Below are 13,731 nucleotides of genomic sequence, written 5' to 3'. Positions count from 1 at the left end.
GATAAAAAGAGACAGGAAAAAGAATGAAACTGATTTACTCCGATGTGGGTTGTTAATGCCAGAAAGCTGATGAAAATATTATTTTCAAACCTTCTTGTTTGGCCTCTTTGTGCCAGTTAAGGTTTTCTGCAGTGAACTGAATTAAGAGAATAAGACTTCCTGCAAGAGTGGCTTTGTCAAAAAGAGGCAGACCAACAAACTCTTTGAATTGTTTTGGAGCAGGGACAGGCCTCATGCACAAATGGCACTATGTAAGCTCATAAAGCCCGATTTATAAAAGGAGAGAAAAGAGTCAGCCTCAGCCCACTGCTTCCTCCTGGCATTGTGCAGAAAAAAGCTGCAGGGCAGCAGAGTCACCGGGTCACTACATGAGCAAGAGGACAGGCTACAAAGTAAGGCAGCGTGTCTTTGTTATTAATGATTTCTGTGAATAATATACAATAAATAATGCTTTGATCCTCAATGATAATAAAGCTCTATATGTCAATATTTAAAAGGTGAGGTTGTCTTATAGGAGAGATTTTAGTAAACCAAAGCTTCATAGAAAATTATTATATCTTGTATTGCCTTGTCAATCTAATGAAAGACTTAACTGAGGGCTCTTTAAAATAAAATTATGAAAAGTGACATGGAGATCAGAAGTGTTTTTAAGCTGTAAATCTTAAGTTGCTCTCAGAATGCTTTTTGTAGCCTCATTAGCTTGTTGTTCTCGGACCCAGAAGCTACTGTAGTCTACCCTCCTGTCCAGAGTGTGGTTACATATCCTTCCTTCATAGGGAGTCAGAAACAACATTTAACTGGTGTTTATTGATAAATAAATGCATTAATAAAATATTAATATTTAGTTTATCTCATTTGTTTTGGGTGGGTCAGCAGTATTTAACTGTTAAGTGCACTAATTACTTGATTCAAAACGTATGATGTGTTCACCTGTGTTCAGCTGGACTGGCACTTTTAAATGGAATTAATTATTAATCATATAATACCAGATCAAACATAAAGCCTGTGGGCCAGAATCAGCCCGGCAAAGACTCCAATCCGGCCCACTTGAAAGCTTTGGAAAATGCCAAGAAATGCACAGATGTTGAACTTTAAGCTGTGTTTTTATAATGTGTACAGGTTTTCCTACTGATAAAGCCCTCCCTCAATTCCCATTCATGCAACAAATTAGTTAAGTAATAGATAAACAACTTAATGACAGAAAAGTTTTTCACTCCCCGTCACCACTACTACTACTATTGCTATGTTTTTTTTAAAATCTGTGAATTAAGAAAAACTTTATGTTTTATAAATACAGGACAGTGCGAGCAATGAGCTACCAGAACATTCTCTGTAATTTCACACATTCATCATGTAACTAAGACAGTGTTTAACATGCACTTCTTTTTCTTATATTAAGAAATCTCAGGGGCTAAATGTTTAGGAAATGTCATTCACTGCTCCATTCAAGATCAAAGTGAGCTGTCAAATGAGTTTGATATTCCTGATATAAACTCTTCTATAGTGGCTTTTTACTTAAACACCATTAGAAGTGTAAGGGTGAGGAGCCAAGAGCATGTGTCAGGGGTGTGTGTGTCTGTGTTTGTCTGAGGAGGCTGGACTATAACTCCATAGCTTGTCAGAGAGTCTGTAAGAAAGAAGCTATGAAGAGTATGAAGACGTGCATCTGGAGCATCTGTGACTGACACTTTGCAGTAAGTGAAAAAGATTTTTTGAGAAAAATAGATTCTCTTTTCCCCCCCTTTGTTTCTGCATGTTTTATTTTTGGATTTACATGGTGAAATGATCATATAGTCTGCAGCTCTATACAATATTTGATCATGTTATAGGTTTCAGTTCTTGTTCCATGTGCTTCAGCTACAATCTAAAATAATCTATGCTTAAATTAACCTCTGTCTGCAAAATAGGTCCGTGCATATGAGAGCTAAAACAAATCTATTTTAGTATCTACAAATGCAAGTTTCACAACTTTTTGGGCTGCTGGGCAGACTGTGTTTCCCCTGAGACTTTCACACTAAAAAAAGGAATGTTATGTGCGATGGGGGACTGAGAAGACTGTACAGATAAGCCTGTCAAACAGGCTTTGGCAAACATAACTGAAAGGAGAAACAGGCAGGCAAGAAGCTGTAAATATTAAGAACTGTTGCAGTACAAGAAAAGGAACAGCCCTTTTGACTTGTCCAAGCACAGCCACCACTTATAACTGTGTTGTATCAAGACTTGTGAGAAAGAAAGAGAGAGAGAACAGAAAAATACATTTCAGGCATAATGAAGTCATTACACCTGCACTTTCCCCACTGAGGCACATCAAATTACCTCTTGTTAAACAAAAAGCCTTTGGTAAGTTGTGAAATTACACAAGACACTGGTGACTGACAGAGTGACAACAGGGTGTGTGCACAAAGGTATTTCACAGCACAAAGCTGCTAGTGTAATCTACTGCAGAAGAGACTATCCCTGCTGTTTAAGAAAGGAACAGTTAGATCCTTACTGGGATAAGGGGGCTAATTGTTAACTGCCAGTGACTTTTGGTTATTTGTGTAACCACAGTTCTCAGAATAGCATCTGTGTTTTTGGTAGGTCTTAAGAGCTTGAAAAGAAGGTGTAACGTGGTAGACTAACGTGCGTGTTACAGAAGGCAAAACACCTTTAACCTTTTAAAAGACATTTCAACTCTTATCCCAAAGGTTTCTTTAGTTCTCAAACAAAAAGGTGGAGATTCCCAGGTATTTAAAACCTAGTGGGTGTTGTCACTTAGGGGGTGGTCAGTGACCCACTATCATCATGCATCATCATCTGTGTGAAAAAGGCGTGGGTCATTACCACCGAAGGTTTTGGGTGAAACCACTGTGATACTTTCCCCTGCTACATGTGACCTACTGAAGTGTTGTTGTTGTTATGCAAATAACCTTTAAGTAGGTGTGTAATATTTTTCCCTCTATTGTGGAAAACAGTTGTTCAGTACAAAATGCCTGTGAAGTGCAGCTGTTCAAACGTTGCCATATGTAAAAGCTACAGTGCAAAATATTGAAACATTTCCAGGACAGTACTTTTAATGCATTATTTTTATGATGCAGCTTTATAATCCCCGCCCCCCTCAACTTAAGAACTACCCCCAAGTGGCTCTTAATGTTACTGGAGTTCAAAGAAAGGGTGCCTGAACAGCTGGCAGGACCACATCCCAAGATCATCAAATATGTAAAAAACTAAATCCAGCAGGGAGGCTCAAACGACTTATTGTAGTTACTGAAATTGTTATTCACACTGCTAACTGCTCAACTTATTCCAGCATACTGTTAAAGTTTGGCATGAACCTGAGCACATTGTGTTCACTTTTGAAAGTGAATGAGTGCAATTGAGTAAGAGCGGAGAATTTATAGCAAAAATGATTTACGTGACATGAGAAAGTGGGATGAGTGACGGGTTTAAGATGGAGCTGTGGAGTGCGGCCACAAGTTGTAAATCATTGCTAAATGGCTGAGGAGATTATTTAGTCACTGTTGGCACTGCGTGTCAAGCATCCTAACAGTCATACATACGCAGTTTTACTTTGTCTTCAAAGAAAGAAGAGAGGGCTTAACAAGATTCTGAGCACAAGCCTGTTCATGTGATATGCATGTAGTGTTTGATGTTTACCTTGAGGCTCAGACCAATATTAGAGTCAATGAATTTATTAACTTACCAGCAGGAAGTTGTGTTCACATAACCTGTGAACACAATGCATATGTTTCTACTTATTGGTCTCTGTATGAGTCATTTAATTATTAAAATAGAAAAACAAACAAACAAAACACAAAAAAAACCCAGGCAGCATAATGCTAGCATGACTTTAAAACAGGGCCGTTGCTAGCCATTTGGGTGCCCTAAGCACAAATGCTTTATGGTGCCCCCCCCGCCACTGAAAAAAAAACAAAAAAAACATTAATACTTTTGAATTTCTCAGTGGAATTTGTTTAATTAAATAACAACAAACATGACAGTTAAACAAATAAATAAGGTTAAAGGAGGTTAAAAATACTGTTACAAATAAATACTGAAACAAAAATTGAACATTGGAACAAGAACAAAGAGCCTGGCAATAATGTGTAATTTTTTTTATAAAAAAATAATATATATAATATAATAGTATTATTATTAATATATTTACAAATAGTTTCACAATAGAATTTAAATAAGAAACTTAAATAAGAAAAATAAGAATTTGAACACAAAAGCCACATTCCTTAAGTAACTATGTTAAACATTTTTACAATTCGTTGTCAGAGTATGCCCTAGACTCTAGGGCATACTCTGACAAATGCAGGCGTGGTGTGCCTCTCTAGGGCCTAGAGAGGCACACGCCTGCATTTTCTGGTTGCAAAATCAGCTATAAGGTCATCATATGATAGCTTCTGAGCCACGTCACCATTGATGCTGATAACAGCCAGACCACTTAAACGTTCCTGCCCCATTGATGAACGCAGGTATGTTTTAATGAGTTTGAGCTTTGAAAAGCTTCGCTCAGCAGAGGCAACTGTGACAGGCAGGGTCAGTGCAATACGCAGAGCAATCCACAGATTGGGATATACCTCTTGAAGCTGATTGTCATGTAAAAATGACAGCATTTCCAAAGCAGACGTCTGTGGTGGCAGCTGAGGAAGGTTGATGATTTCCTGCATCATCTCAGGTCCATCAATGTCAGCTACTCCCTTATCTGTCAGTGTCTTCTGTACTTCAGTGCAGTGTTTTTTTAAATCCTCCTTGGACATCCCATTCACTTTGCTGAAATCAAGCAGCACTCCATATTTCTCCTTCACTTGATTCATGGTCTCAAACCTCTCCTGTAGGGAGATTAAAGCAGAGTCCACAACACAATTGAAAAATGTGACCTCAAGCTTTTTAAGGGCATCATGGAGGGGCTCATCAACAGCTTCATATGCAAACTGCCTTTTTGTGCTCCTGAGCCTTTTCTCCTTCAACTGTGATTCTATGTTCAGGGCCTCACAGAGTTCTTTGGCAGCTGACACAGCCTCATCAAACCCAGACTGTCTGTATTTAGAGAGGTTACTTTTGGCAGTGTCAATGAGCCTGACAGCAACATCGAGCTGCATGGAGCTGGACTGTAGTAACTTGTTCACCTGGTTTGTGATTGTAAGAAGTTCACACCACACGATGGAGCAAATCAAAAATCGAAATGAGGCTACTTCCTCAGCAAGCACTTGAGCCTCCACCTTTGCGACTGCATCACTTACAGCTTCTCTGGCCTCCAGGAGAGCATCCCTCACTTCTTTTGTCTGACTCCGGACAGCAGTTACACTTTGAAGCCTGCTTTCCCATCTAACGTCACTCCAAGATTTAAGTGTCAATTTCACATGTTTTGTTAAAATGGCCCATCGCTGGGTGGCACTGGAAAAGAAATTGAACAACTTCTGCAAATACCCAAAGTAGCCAGTTGCATCTGGAGAGGACTTGGCAGCATCAGCTATGACCAGATTCATCGTGTGAGCTCCACAAGGCACAAACAATGCTCTCGGGTTTAATTGTAGCAGTCTGGCCTGAACACCTTGTTTCTTCCCCTTCATGTTGGCCCCATTGTCATAGGCCTGTCCTCGACAGTTTTCAAATGGAATGCCAAGCTCCTTCAACTTGTCAAGGACAACATTGGACAGGTTAAGGCCAGTTGTTTGCTCCACATTTATATAGCCAAGAAAGTATTCTTTAATATCTGGTTGTGCTTGGAAACAAACAATGCGTACTATGACTGACATTTGTTCAGTGTGACTCACATCTGGAGTACAGTCAAGAATGATGGAGAAGTATTTTGCCAACTGGATTTGCTTCACAATGGCGCGGAATGTTTCTGAAGAGATAATCTGAATTAGTTCGTTCTGTGTCTCAGGGCTGAGGTAATGTGTGTGGGAACCTTCATCTTTTATGTTGGCCAAGTGATTTGCCATTACAAGGTCATATGTTGCCATAAGCTCTACTTCCTTCAAGAAGTTGCCATTGTCCGGCTCATAAAGACAGTCAGAAGAGCCCCTAAAAGACAAATTTCTGGAAGCCAGTGAGAGAGTTATTGAGAGTAATCGTTTGAGAATCTCTCACCACTTTTTCCTTTCTGCCTCTAGTAAGGTCAACTCCTGTTGATCTATTGCCATGCTTTTCTTTAGCCGTGTGTCCAGTTCTCTCCACTTAAGCATGCACTGTATGTGGTCTTGGCTACACTCATGACCCCTCAAACGGATGTTGATGTTCGACCAGTCACTGAAGCCCTCTGTACTCAGCTTTATATCCTTCACACTGAAAAGCTTACATGCAAAGCAGAACACAGCATTGTTCTGCGGTGAGTACACTAACCAGCTCCGGTGAACCTTTTCTCCATTGGGAAGAATTTTGAACTTAAGGCTAGTGTGAAATGCTCTTCCATCAGGCCCCTTTGGAAAATTAAAATCAGAGCTGACATTAAAAGGACCTCTCCGCACAATTTCAACACGATCAGCATCTACAATGTGAGCTGGCCAAAGAGCAGGATCGGTTGAAGGGGGCACACATGTCTCCACAGTGTCACTTTCTGATAGTCTCTCAGTGACAGGACTCTCAGTGGTACTTGTGTATGGAACTGTACCTGAACTGGTGGTTGATGGTTCTTGTTCTTCTTGGCTAGGGATTGTTGCAGGGTCTACAATGGCTGGTGGTTGATGTCCAGGGATGGCACTACTACTGGATGGTTCATCCTGTCCTTGAGATCCTCCTTGAACATATTTAAGCATTGACCCTGCATACAAGAGAAAATATTCAGGGATTTTACAGAAATACAATTTTGAATCTACAGTAGGCCTACGAAAGATTGCATTATAAGACTAATAAATTAAGTAAGTCACTGGTACATTTAAAAATTACTAACTATATTTTACATGTATAGATTTTCATAATGGCAAATGGCAATATAAACATGCTGTACATAATTTGATATAAATGCGCAAGTAGGAAATCTATATTACTGGAAGATATAGGTTTCATATTACAGTTTCACCAACAGATGTCGCCCTTGATCTATGAACCTAAAGAAAGACGAGAACTATTTATGTGTTCAGACGTCAATGGCATAAATAAGATATGCGTCTTTATAGATATCCTGAAATGCAGCAACATACAAAGTAATCTTGTCTAATCTGATAATAATACTTGACTGCATCACTGACCTATCCCAAAGTTAAGGTTAATCAGTAGCATGCATGACGTTAGCCAGCTAGCAACCTGAGGAGGGAAATGCTAGTCTCACGAATCACGATAACGTTAGCAATCGTGAGTCACGATTGCTAACGTTATCTGAAAACCGTCAATTGAGTGACCATGATGAGTTGCTTTTAGTAGTCCATTCTATATTCATATCCACAACGTAAACAAACTACCCAACATCAATCATTTGCAACATTTGTTAACACAGTATGAACACTGCTAACAGGAGCTATCACAGAGTTGACGGACATGAGCGTGCAAGCAAGGGCTACAATAATGAACTTTTTTTATTATTATTATTTAAACATTGCCTTACCGGCAAGCGACGCCTGAGTTTCATCACGCTTCCTCTTCTTCTTTCTTTTCTCCGCTCCCGACTCCTGTTGCCGTTTCGAGGCCATGTTCAAACAGGTGTTTACCAATTATAGAACAGACCACTGGGAGTGGGGGGGCACCAGGAGGAGACTGGAGACAGGGCACAAAGCAGATTCACCCCTTTTCTCGGGAAAATTGTTTTATGTTGCTTTTGTATTGTTTAACCATATTAATGCATATGATATTTATAGTATTAATATGGTTTACTTTTTTTTTTTACGACCCTGATTTTTTTGGTGCCCTACCGGCCATTTGGTGCCCTACGCAGTGTGCGTTATGTGCGTTTGCGGAGCTACGGCACTGCTTTAAAATGTCAAAATGTATAAAAATGCTTGAAATGCTGTAATCCAGTGTATTATTTGTAGTAATTAAACTAAATACAATTAAATTCCTTACAATTTAAGCATTAAATTGAAAAAGCAAACATCCACAAAATTTTAAGTTGTTCGAATATTCTTTGGTTTCAAACATTTTCAGTGTAAAGGAAATGCCCTTTGTATATTCAGCTTTTACAGCTGGTTAAATCAAATAACTCTACCCTATAGGAGACCTTTGTATGAATTTTTCCTGCACAGAAAAAGTTTCGATTGATCTGTCCACCCATCATCTTTGCTCATCTGTTATCAGAATCATCAGAATCAGAATACTTTATTAATCCCGAAGGAAATTATAGGTTACAGCAGGCAGCACGCTAAATGGCCCATGCGCACTTACAAAGGAACCCTCTGACCAAACATACTTTACACAAACATTACATTGGGGAGACATGTCAGAGAGATAGGCTGATAGGAAAAAAGAACAACGAAAATACATAACATGAGGTGAGAGGAGCAGAAAAAAAAAACTCCACTCAGACTGAGCTCCTAATGGGAGAACAGTTTGAGAACAAAAATTATCAGCTGGGTCATGGCAGCACCACCACTATATTTTAGATGCCACACTTCCCACGGGTATAATCTCTCAAACAGGTTCTCGGTCTACTGTTGGGTGTGCCCATTTCTGGGTATTCCCGGGTACCCCTCAGGGGCCCTGGAGCTCATGTGGGACCTCAAGCAGTTACTAAGCAGCAACTTTGAAGAGGCTGAGGTGAGACTTGCCTTTCAAACAGCAACCAGCTGCAGCTGCCTGTGGAGACACACCTGTCTATCAAACTGACCACACCCCGAAATTTAAGTCTTAAAAATCCAAACAGTTGGAAAAAAATAATCACCCTGAGGGGACTGGGCGACTAAACCTCTTCACTACACCTTACTTGAATCCTGCAGGTGTGGGTGTGATACTGAAACAGGTGGGGCCCTGTGATTGGTCCATTCAAAGAATTGCTGCCTGTTTATTGGATAAAAAGATGACAGCAACTTCTTCAAACTCAACACCAACCTCTCCTTTCCCCTTCCTTCAACAATTGCACCTCCTCCTTCAACAATTAGGCTGCTTGGTCTGTAGGTAGACAAAACCTCAGTTTGCAGTTTAGTTTATCCTTAGTGAAAATTACACTTTAACTGGTGAGTGAACATTTTTGCCTTATTGCTGTGAATGTGGATGGTTGATTAGGTGGCTTTTTTTCAAGTTTTCGTGCTGTGCGAGTGGCCTTTCTTGGAAGTGGGAAGAGTCAGGGAGTCACACGGGACTGAAAGAAAGTTTTACAGTCTTTCAACTGCAAAAGACACATTTATTGTGTAACAGGTATGCTGGGCAGATTTATGCTTGCACAATTTTCTTTTCCTTTTGTTTCCTTGTAATTAATTTTTTGTAAACTTGTTAGTTTTATGAATTCTGAATACAGAATGTCTATTTTAATTTTAAATCTACAGTTTTTATTGTCAAGTGTGTTTTATTTAGTTTTTTTTAAAAACATTAAGAGTCTGTTCTTTTGACTTGCTCTATAATAATTGTGGTTTTCTAATCATTTTAATGCCAGAAAGAGTTAATCTGAATTATTTCTGTCAGGTTAGGTGTTTAGTGTCTGCCTAGGGCAGGGGTCGGCAACTTGCGGCTCCGGAGCCGCATGCGTCTCTTTAGTCCTTATAGTGCGGCTCCGCGTGGTTTTAGAAAATAAATTAGAAGTATTTAGCTGAAGTGTATTTTATTTATGTTAGTTCTTTTTAAACTTGTAGTTCTAAATTGGAAGATTATTGTTATATTGAAATCTAAAAATAAAATTATATTCTATTATTTTTTTCATCGCTCAAAATAAGCCGGTATACCCGCCCAAACGCCGTGCATTTATCGAGACTTTCAACCCAATTATGGATCTTCGGATCCACATTATATCAGCAGCTGTTCTCCACCGTGAACTATGTTTAAAAACAAACACCGCTCACGCCTCACAGATGACAGCTTACAGTCCTGCGTAAAGATGAAAGTGACTTCGTACAGCCCCAATTTGCAGACGCTGTGCGCAGAGGTTCAGGAGCAGAAGTCCCATTGTAAAAATATCACGGCAGACCCGACAATGTTTGCATGAACATGCTTTATAGCATCTCTTTATTGACCACTTTTCACACACGGTTGCTGTACGCATACAGCCGGCTGTAGCTTTTCAGCTCACAGCTTGACACACACCAACACAACAGCAGAGATAGCATAGACGTAAAGGCGGCGAGGCGTGATTTCGGGTGCTGCTCTGGTGCGTCCGCCTCCAATGCAGCGGCGTTGCAGACCACACCCCGCCACACACATTAAGCAGGTAAAATACATATTTAGGCAGAATTTTGCAAATATCTATTTTTCATTTTGTAGCAGCATAGTGCTTTTTTTCCAATTATTTTTTTAAAAGTCAGGCTTCAAAAGCCCAAAGGAGATATAAGGGTGGTGGCTCACAACAGTTTTTGTTTGCTACATGGATCATTTTAGTTCCGCTGGGTGTCTTTCCTTTTGTTATATTTCTTTAAGAGTTCAAAATGTGTTAATTACATAAATAAAATGTAATTTTCTCTGTAGCACTTCATGGATTTAAGCAACACACCTTAGTTGTTCACACAAAGCATAAAGGTAGAAAACAATATATACAGTGTTATTTTAGATGTCAAAAAGTATTTGCGGCTCCCAGTGTTTTCTTTTGCGTGGAAACCGGGTCCAAATGGCTCTTTCGGTGTTAAAGGTTGCTGACCCCTGGCCTAGGGGTTTTCTGCAGGAAGAAATCCTGCTGGTCTGGTGCAGTGCAAAGCACTAAATGTACAACTTTTTTGTAAGTGGAAAATTGCAATAAAATCAAATACACTCAAGTGTATATTAAAGATCTGCTATAACTCATTCACTTGGCCTTGCAAACTGGTCAATCTCCAGGAAGACACATCGCTGGATTTGTCTCCATGTGGAGTTTTTTTGCTTATTTGCAAGAGCCCATTTTCTGCAAGACATCTCATCATGGCCAGATTAATGTGTACAGAATTTAACAGAAATGAATACTTTAAAGAAAAAAAGGAAAAAAGTTAAGACTGTTTTGGGTCTACTGCATTTTTTGGGCTATAAGGCGCACTATAAATCCTTTTAATTTTCTCAACATTGACAGTGCATCTTATAATCCTGTGTGCCTTATGTATAGGGATGGGTACCGGTATCATGACAACGGTTCTGACATAAACGGTAGTAACCAGACCGAAAAGCAGCGCACATTTCGGTGCTTTATTTCGGTGCTTTTTTTTCCTGAGCTGTGATACACTTCTAGCCAATCATTTTACGTTTCTGAAGATAGTAGGCGGGTCCAGGTACATACGTTCTTTTAGAGCAGAGCTACAGATTAAAAATGCCCAAGGCGAAGCGGTCAAAAGTCTGGCTGTACTTCACAGCAAAATATGCAAACTCAGCAGCCTGCAACAAGTGCTTTATTAAGCTGATACTGTGATACTGTCAAAGGAGGTAACACCTCAAATCCGATGAAACACCTGGCGACGCATAGCGTTTTTTTTTAAAAGCCAAGAAATGCGCTGTATTTGATAGCTTGCTGGGAGACCTCACACCGAGCGCATCTACTGCGGGTGTGGTGCCTGTTATCGGACCCGGAGTTAGCAACATCCCCAAAAACACGAAGAGGAGAGTCCTGGCCCCTAGCCCTGCCAGTGTAGCAGAAATGATGACGGATGATGATGGCAGCAGCAGCCGTTCTTCTCTGCGTGAGTAGCTTAATGTTGTTCGTGTGTAATTCACGTTGAGTAGGCTAACCATGTTATTACATTAATGCAGGTAAGGTGAACTAGCAAACATCATCATAGCTACATGCGGCTGTCTTCTTGTTTGATGGCAGATACTCCCTTCACCCTGGCTAAAAAGGCTAAAATGACCAAAGAAAAAGAGGGAAACGGCTAAACATGAGAGGTTTTTGGATAAAGTTTGTGTTTTTTCCATTGTCTAAGCACTGCTTCCAGCCAAGAGTGATACCATATATGCCCCATAGCTGCAGAAAAGGCTAACATTGTTATCTTTTTACAAAAACCAGCTGAACATGAGAGGTTTTTGGACCAATTTTGTGTTCTCCATTCTTTAAGCACCGGTTTGAGCACCGGCACCATTTCAAAAGTACCGATTTGGCACCGGTATCGGATAAAACCTAAACGATACCCATCCCTACTTATGTATGAATTCCAGTTGTGTTTACTGACCTCGAACTGATTTTATCTGTCAAAAAATGTTGTGGTACAACTTTGGTAAGCTACGAAGCTGCACTGCTTGATGGATTGTTGGAGCCTCGCGGAGTAATCTGTGTCCAAAACTCCGTCTGCTTCAGGTCCCAAAGTCAAACGAACACTGAAGCATTACTGTCTGAATTCTTTCACCTTTAATAAAATGATCAGCATTGCTGCTTTACCAGATGTAACAAGGCAAGGCAAATTTATTTGTATAGCACAATTCAACAACAAGGTGATTCAAAGATCTTTACAGAGACATTAGAAACAAAAACAAATAAAAAGCATGATTTAAAATTGATTAAAACAAGCAAGCAAACAAACAAACAAACAAACAAACTAACTAACTAACTAACTAACTAACTTTTTTTTTTTTTTTTTTTTTTTTTTTTTTTTCTTTAAATGACATCAGAAACAGCAGTATGCGACATTACGTGATGGCAGAGCTTCAGTTCATCCTTTGTCATTTTTTTTTTTTTTTTTTTTTTTTTTTTTTTTAATAAATAGGACAGGGGGAATGAATGAGAGAGAGAGGGGGAGAGAAAGAAAGAAAACCCAAGGGGAGAAGAGACGGTGAGAAGGGGGGGGAAGAGAGACAAAAAAAAAAAAAAACTCCTGGGTCACCTGTATGGAGAAAAAACAAACAAACAAACAAACAAACAAACAAACAGAGGAGACAGCAAACAACAAAGAGCAACATAATAATAGAGAAAACAAAGCACCATCACAATAAACTAGCTAGTCATAGATATCAGTATTTACTAAGTAATAAACGATATTGTGCAGCACGCAAGATAGACAGCGCACAGTGTGCTTTGAGGCAGCAGCCAAGAAAGCTTTAGTCCGCGTCTGTGAATACCCATGTGTGCATACCTGTGTGGATCAGCATGCTTGCATTCCAAAGGTTTCTCCATGTAATGATCTGCTAGGGAGTGTGGGGGGGCCACAGCCCCATCCTCCAGGGTGTGAAGCGGGTATGGAGGAGATCAAAACTCCAGACATCCAGAGGCCCCCAGAACACAAGAGACCATGGAAGACCAACAGAGGGGCAGCCGCGCCACTGTTCCAGTAAGAGCTGAGGAGAGTCCCAGATGAGGGCTCACTCAGCAGCCGCGGAGCAGAAGCCAGGGGGGGTTGCAGTGACGCGCCCGTGAGCTCCGCCGGCCCCCAGCTGCGCCTGAGTGACCGAGCCCTAGGCCGAGAGGCCGGGGGCACCCCACCTCCAAAGGGGCCCGAGCGAGCCCCAGGCCCCAGGCCCCGACAAGCGGCCGCCAAGGAGTGAGCCGGTGTGTACCCGGACGCCCACCCCCAGACACAAAGAACCACCAACACACCGACACCTGAGGGAGTCCGCCACCGGCAGGGGAAGTGGTGGTGGGTGGAGATAGGCCTCCAAACCTTGGAGGGCCTGAGGTGTCCCCAGAGAGGTGGCGTCTGATACCCAACCTGACATATAGACACAGACATACAGGCACACACAGACACAAACATCCATTCCCACCCTCATGCTCTCATA

This window comes from Mchenga conophoros, linkage group LG7, assembly GCF_057382185.1.
Source record: "Mchenga conophoros isolate Kocher_MC1m ecotype Shallow Benthic linkage group LG7, M_conophoros_male_GT1.1, whole genome shotgun sequence".
NCBI classification, from domain to species: Eukaryota; Metazoa; Chordata; class Actinopteri; order Cichliformes; family Cichlidae; genus Mchenga; species Mchenga conophoros.
Note: the sequence above shows the minus strand (reverse complement) of the source record.